Source organism: Plectropomus leopardus, chromosome 18, assembly GCF_026936395.1.
Source record: "Plectropomus leopardus strain MGB_pleo_1.0 chromosome 18, ASM2693639v1, whole genome shotgun sequence".
NCBI classification, from domain to species: Eukaryota; Metazoa; Chordata; class Actinopteri; order Perciformes; family Serranidae; genus Plectropomus; species Plectropomus leopardus.
In genome coordinates, this window is record NC_142193.1 from 13351652 (window position 1) to 13359103 (window position 7452).

Genomic DNA, 7452 nt, shown 5'->3' on the forward strand with positions numbered 1-7452 from the left:
ACAGTCAGGTGAGGTGACTTCACGGAGTGTTGCCATCACAATGAGGTCGCCAGGCAACCAGTGGTGAAGCTGCACATTAGTGCTGGGTGGCTTAACAAACTCTTAAATAGTTAAAGCATGCAACTCCCTCTTAAACCAAACTGTTTCTGAGTTTTTTTATTATTTTATTTTTTTCAATGAAATGGCTTCATTTTTCCATCCAGGAGGTTGCCGCTTGCTGTTAACATATGAATCTTCCCTGTTTCCACCATCCATCGCGTATGACGTGGATGAAGCATAAGCCAGGCTGATGACTTCCCAGCTCCAGCTCCATACTTTATGCAAATTTCCAAAACTGTAGAGCCGTTCCAATGCTGGGATGAGCAGTTGCTACGACTGTATTCCTCTTTGCTCAGCCGATCCTATGAGGCTACTTCAGTGTAACATGCCCACCTACACAAAGTACAGTCCCATATTTCTGTATGCATACATGCATATGCATCACATGCCCATCGTAGTGGTATGGATTTGATATAGGAAAGAGCAGAAAAGTCAGCCCTGCTATCTTACTTTATGTATTGTATAAATACATGGCAGATTAGAAAATTGATTTTTATCCATAACAAATGCATTTTAGCGGTCTTGTTTAGTCTTATTTTCTATATTTATATACTTTTAAAATAATACCCTATTTATTAATCAGATCTCTTTCTAAAATATTCTTATTTTCACTTCAGTATACCATGGTATTATAAAAGGCTGTCCTTTCTTTATATGACTTTTTAGGTCCTCCCACAGTGTAGACTCTGTGACAACCTCTGTTAGGACTGTTGTGCAACCACCTCACCGACATTTCTTACAAGCTGTGATAGCAAATTATGCCAAATAATTCCCTTTATAAAGTCTTAAACTAAAACTAATGGTAACTAATGGTGAAAAATCGCCATTGTCAAGGCAGCCAAAATGAAATGACTTCTCATCACGACAATAACTGCACAGGTCACGCTGTCCTTGTCTTTTTCTGCCTTTAGTTTGCCTTCCACATAAACTGAGCAGCTCACATGCACAGCAGCAGTGACACATCCTCTATAAGTGGCTCGTGCATTTGCATTAAATAATATGTGATTATGGTTCAGGATGTCATATGATTAGATGCATGTATTTCATATTTCCTCAGTCATTTTGAAATGCAAATGCTTCAATGTATAGTTTCCCAGAAAATGGTTTATTTTAATGTCTGGTTTAATTTTTTTCTCATCAACATCCTCTCTAGTTATATTGATTATGTGATGGTTTATGTAATTGTGTCGCAATTTTGCACAAGACTCTCAAAAACATAGATTTCAATGAGCTGCATGCAACTGTGATTAGGGTGGTTCTGTCTCAACCTCCAAGGTTGGACACCATATGAAAAGGTTTGTTTGCATGAACACTCTTCTGTAATCAATGTTTCTAACTTGCCGTGTGACCACAAATGATTCTTGTCACTTACACAGTAATGTGGATCAGATGTTTGCTATTAGAAGTATCCTATCTCCTGGTGAAAAACATCTCAGCTGGACTCAAGACACGATGAATAACAAACTTGCTCTGTGATACAATTTCCTGTTCTTTTTTTTAGCTGCTCTGTGCAGCAGGTGCAGGAACCGGAGGCTCAGTCTGTCCTGGAGGTTTGGTTGAATTTTATATTCATGCAAGTGCTCTGTAGTGACATTGTTGCCACTACATGTGATGCATCAGAATATGTGAATTATATTATTAATCAATTCTTATTACTTAGTACAGCTACCTGTCACATATATGATACTAAATATTAATATTTAAATCAACCTGTATAATTTTAACGAAATACCTCTGCAGTTAGATGGAAACTTTATATCTGAAATATTAAGTGTCAGCCATGCTAGTAGCATGGAGATAATTGTGGTCCAGAGAAGAGAAATCCACCGACTCTGACGATCCCCGACTTTTCCTGTTATGCCAACATGAGGTTGATATTTGTGGTTTTAATTAAAATGTCCAAACAACTGTTGGATCAATTGCTATGGCATTTGGGGCTTAACTTCATGTTAAACTCAGGATGAACCGCAAATCCTTAAAAGAATACTTCATCTCCAAATGATCATTTGGAGCCTTTATGGATTACCAAGCCTGTGTTATGTTGAATTCCCCCAAAAACCTTGTTTATCCTTGCATGCCTCTGGAAAATGAAGAATTCAGAAAATTCACAATAAATTTAAGTAAAATAGGTCTACGTTAAACAACAGCAAAATATCTGTTTACTATTTTTGCTGTTATAGTTTGGATTCTCAAAGTCACACTTAAACAAAAGCTAAGTGATCGAGTCTGGCTTTGATGAAAGCATAGGTCAGCATCAGTTCAGTCCTCTAAAAAAGGCTGTCTGTTTGGGAAGTACTGAGCATACGACTGGATCAATGAGACTTAGATTATACTGCACATGTGTGAGAGTTTGTTAACAGATGTTCTGATACAGTTTTTCTGTTGTTAAATGTGGACTCCTATGACTGCAGTTTTTCAAGAATTTTCTTCATTTTGGGATTTTTTTGTCCACTGGAGGCATTTCTGTAGGAATTCAATGTAACACAAGGTGACTTATTGATATACAAATGTTTATTTGATGGGTGAAGTATACCTTTAACTTTACATAGCAGACTCATGAGGTTGACATATAAATTTGGCTTACTCTATTATTTGTAACCAAAAATTCTCATCATTTAAAGCTATACTTTGCCTAATGCTAATTAGCAAATATAAGCATGGTGAACATGGCAATATTATACCTGTTTAACATCAGTGTGTTCGGGCCTTGACCCACCAATATGACAGCTGGCCGTTGGTAAATGTCTGTCACCCTGGTTTTTGTTGAGTCCTGCACCTTCAGCACTTGTCTGCTGTTGTTGGCTTTTGTGCGGCCGATTAGGCATGCTGAATCGGCGTTGCAGACTGCAAACCAGAAGAAAAGCTCAGTGAGTAAAGTAAACAAAGGGCTAAAATTCAAGAGGGTCTGAAACAGACTTATTATATTAGGTAAGGTTACTTTTTTGCTTGTAATTGTAATTGTTTGCTAGTGTGCGGAACATGTACATTCTGTCAATATCGGGTTGTGTTCTTAACGTGCTAACTGGCTAACTAGCATCTCGATTCTGTCCTCTGTCTTCCGTCTTGTCTTTTTGAATGACGAATACAGACTGCCACCTCCTGCTAGTATGGAGAGTTATTTCCTCTAACGCAAGCACATACGTGCCAGTTTGCTGTTTGCTGTAGTCTTTCTGGTGTGTTCAAGTGCAGCTTTATGGACAAGAAACATTGCCACTCGTTCTGTGATGTTGTATTGTTGTGTCTGGGCTTTTAGTCTTGTTTAAAATGAATCAGTTGAAGTCAATCTATGAAAATAAGACAAATTATAACAGCAATATCTGATCAATTTGTTGTTGTAACACAAATGTATCCCTGGTCATATAACTTTGCAGTTCTTTGGCTGATTTTCCTTTAAATCCAATGCTGAATAAACTGTGTCAGGAATAAAGTACTTGCTGCATGTTATTTGAGTTCATGTGGAACAATTGGCTGTTTTTCTCAACAGGAGATATGATTTGAGTGTGTATTAATGAAAACAAAAAATGGCTAATGAAGCAAAAATTTTGACCTCTGCTGAGAAAGGCCTCGTGTTTGTCTGGCTGGATAAATGATCAATGCAGGTCTATTGTCAGTTTGCACCAGCAGACTTGATGGCACGCTGCTGGAGGCCAGAATCATTGATGTTTAGCAAGACTGTTAAGTTTAATCCAGTTCCACTGCTGGTACATCAGTCATGTGTGGACTCATTTATCTTAACTCCTAAATGCCAAAAGCCGTAGAGCCGCTGCCATATGCAAAAAGGTCCATCTTTAGTAAAAACCATGGTAGTTATTGTTGGAAGTTATTGTCTCAACCACAGCTTTGCCATTCCTTCCAGCCTCTTATGCTGCTCTTAAGGCCGCATCCATCCATCACATTAAAGCGTAACTGCAATCACTGTCAATGCAGCAGTTTACCAGCCCTCGTGAGATTTGAAGATCTGTGGCTCCATCTGTAAGAGCGGTCCACATTCACACAGAATGACCTGGATCATTACAAAGTGGACTCAGTCTGAAAGTCATGGGAATTACGCATCTCAATTCTGAATGAGGGGTAGATTTTCTTTTTAATGAAGAGGACTTGTCAAAGTAATTGTCCTGCTTTATTTCCTCTCTATTACAAAACGAGTAGCTTATCAGCCAGTTGCAAACACCATAATCTTGAGATTCCAAAAGAATTACGAGCTTAGAAATGGCAACGGAAATATAATAGTAAAGCTTTGAATTAAGTGATGTAATATGAATAACTCAACATGGGGTTTTGGTTGTATAGTTTTGAAAATACCAATTCTGACAATAGAGACCATTCTTAACCATATTAAAACGCATACCAATGCCTAATGCCCATTGCTGCTGTCTTAACATTTTATAGCAGATGTAAAGAATTTACCACATAATCTGGAATTAGCAGGGAAATGCAATAAATGATTGCTGTGCCAGTGCTAAAAATACAGCTCAGGATCATGTGACTGTTTAATAAACAGAAAGGGTCATCGATCGGAAGTGGACTGAAACAAACCCACGAGAGTAGATCCGAATGAAGTGAGTTAATCAAAGGAGCAAGTTGCGGATAGAACATCCATATTATTGACGTTCCATAAATAAGAGGCATATATTTTTCCTTTTGACAGGCTTCCTACTTACTGAGCCATTTTAGATCAGAACATTATTACTGCATGGCCAAAATTAAATGCTGGCGGTGCTTATTGACATGAGTTTTAGTACTGTAGCTTTTCACATACAACTTGTTTTTCAATATGCTTGGAGGAATGTGTGTGTATAAATAGTAAAAAATAGTTCGATATTTGATTAAAACTCAGCAAATATGGGCATAGGCAGAATATGAGACAGTGGGCTCCTCAGAGCACTCATGCGAAAAACAAAAACAAACTCACACCTCCTACAGAGCAAGACTCATGGTTTTGTGTGTCTGTCAGATCATTTTGCATCTCTCTGCAGTTGTTTGTGGTTGCTGTGGTGGTTACGTCTCTCATTGTCCTCCCCCGTGTCTCTGATAGTTTTGCATCTTATTTTAGTCATTTTGCATCTCTTTATAACCATGTTGCATCTCTTTGTGGTCATCTTGTGTCTCTTTGTAGTAATTTTGTGTCTCTGTGATTGTTTTACGTTGGTTTTAAGCAATTTAGCATCTCTTTGTGACTATTTTATGTCTCTGTGTTTTTTTTGTACATTTTTAGTCTGTCTTTTAGTTTGTCTCTTTGTGGTCATTCTGCAATGCTTTGTGCACATTTTTTTTAATGATCATTTTGTGTCTCTTTGTTGTTGTTTTTTAGATAATTGTATTTGTTTTGCATCTCTTTGTTGCTTTGAGTACAATTGTAGTACTTTTTTTTCTGTCTCCCTGTGGTCATTTTGCATAACCTTGTAGTTGTTATGCATGTCTTTGTATTCATCATTTATGTCTTGTGTCACTTTGTGGTCATTGTGTCTCTTTATGACCGTTTTGCAATTGTTTTTAGTCATTTTGCATCTCTGCGCTCATTTTGCATTGATTTGTGATTGTTTTCCGCTCATTTTGCACTTGCTTTGCATCTCTATGTGTTGGTTTTTATATCTTTTTGTGGTTGGTATATGTATCTTTGTAATTGTTTTCCATCCTTTTGTTGTAATTTTTCTGTCTCTTTTTGAGACTATCTTATGTTTCCTTGTGATCGTTTTCTGTCGTTTTCTGGTCATTTTGTGTCTCTTTGTGGTCATTTTATGCCTCTTAGTAAACATTTGATTGACTTTCCAACAAAAAATGTAAACAGACATCAAGTTGAGACTCTGGTCCACGGACTCTGAAGCTCTGGACCCCTGGGCCTTTACCTGGTAGGTCAGTTAAAGAAGAGAATTAAAAGCACTAATACAAACTATTATTAAGGAAACAATACCAAAAATGTGTGTATTTCAGCATTATGGAGAGTGATGCACCTTCAGTCAGACTTAAGTCTTTTCTTTTCATAAGATGTGACCAATGGAGACATGCATGAAAAAGCCAAAATCCTGTGCGGCCCACTGCCTTAATTTATGCTACATTGTTAAGAACTCTGCTAAAGCCCAATTCAATCCCTCACTCAGGACGAGAAGAAACTGTTTCTAAAAAATGGCTGTACTTTCCTGGAAAATGGCAAGTATTGACTTTCTGTGTATTGATGAAACGCTGCAGCCTGGACCACTGATAGTAAACACAACAACACGATTTGCCTAATTAATTTGAAGCTTTATTACTCAAGAGTTAAAGTTTAGATGGCTTGCAGTCATGTTGATAACACAATTGCTCCACTGCCGAGTGTTGAAATGAGACTTTTTAGTCAATAATGCCACATTTGCTTCACATTTACCTCAGGAAAACACAGTTGATAGAGGCAGAAAAGTAATGATGAGAAACAAAACAGAAATAAAAGATAATGTTGAGTAAAAAGTGAAAATGGTGTGTATCAGCAACCTCATTGAACAGACCACAACTAACACACACAAACACACACAACACACACACACACACACACACACACACACACACACACACACACACACACACACACACACACACACACACACACACACACACACCTGAGTCCTATTCTTGCAGGGCAATTGCCAGAAAGAGTCACAGCTCAGTAGGACGAAACAGCAAACAACTGCAGGTACAGGTTTTTACATTATTGGGTTGAAGTCATTACAGATTTTGCAGTACACAGTTGTGTTTAATATGAGCTTTGAGTTATTTGAATGTTTAACAATAATTAAGTTAACCGTAATCTTGTAAGTAAGCACGGAAAAAAGTTGGAGTTATTGTTAAGGTGAAAAAACGTTTGATTAAGGTTAAAAAAAAAAAGTAATTTATCATTATGGTTAGGTATTATAGTAAAAATAAAGAGGTATATTCAAGTGAGGTTTACTCCTCCTTCAACTGTAGTATACTGTATATATGTAAAATATGTATATGTATATATAGATATTTGCATGTTATTATGTAGCGCTCTGTTTTATGGTTTAGGCACAAAAACTTCTTGGTTATGTAAAAGAAAAAAATCTTTTTTCTTAAAATATCCATTTTGGGAGCACAGTTACGGCTCAGGATGGCGATGTCTCTGTGAAAAACAATTGTTTTTTGTGGCCCTATAAAGTCAACAGAAACAAAGAACTGACTTGCTAAAACCAGTTGTTGTTTGTTGATCTTGAATAGTCGTCTGGAGTGATCTTCAGCCTGGCAGACGTCTTGCTTCTTAGTCATGAGCCATGTACCGTCCTCTCCGCCTCTTAATAAGCAAAGTCATTTCATGTGTTTCTCGTTTCAGTCATCAAATATCGCCACTTGGTCAGTGGACTTTCA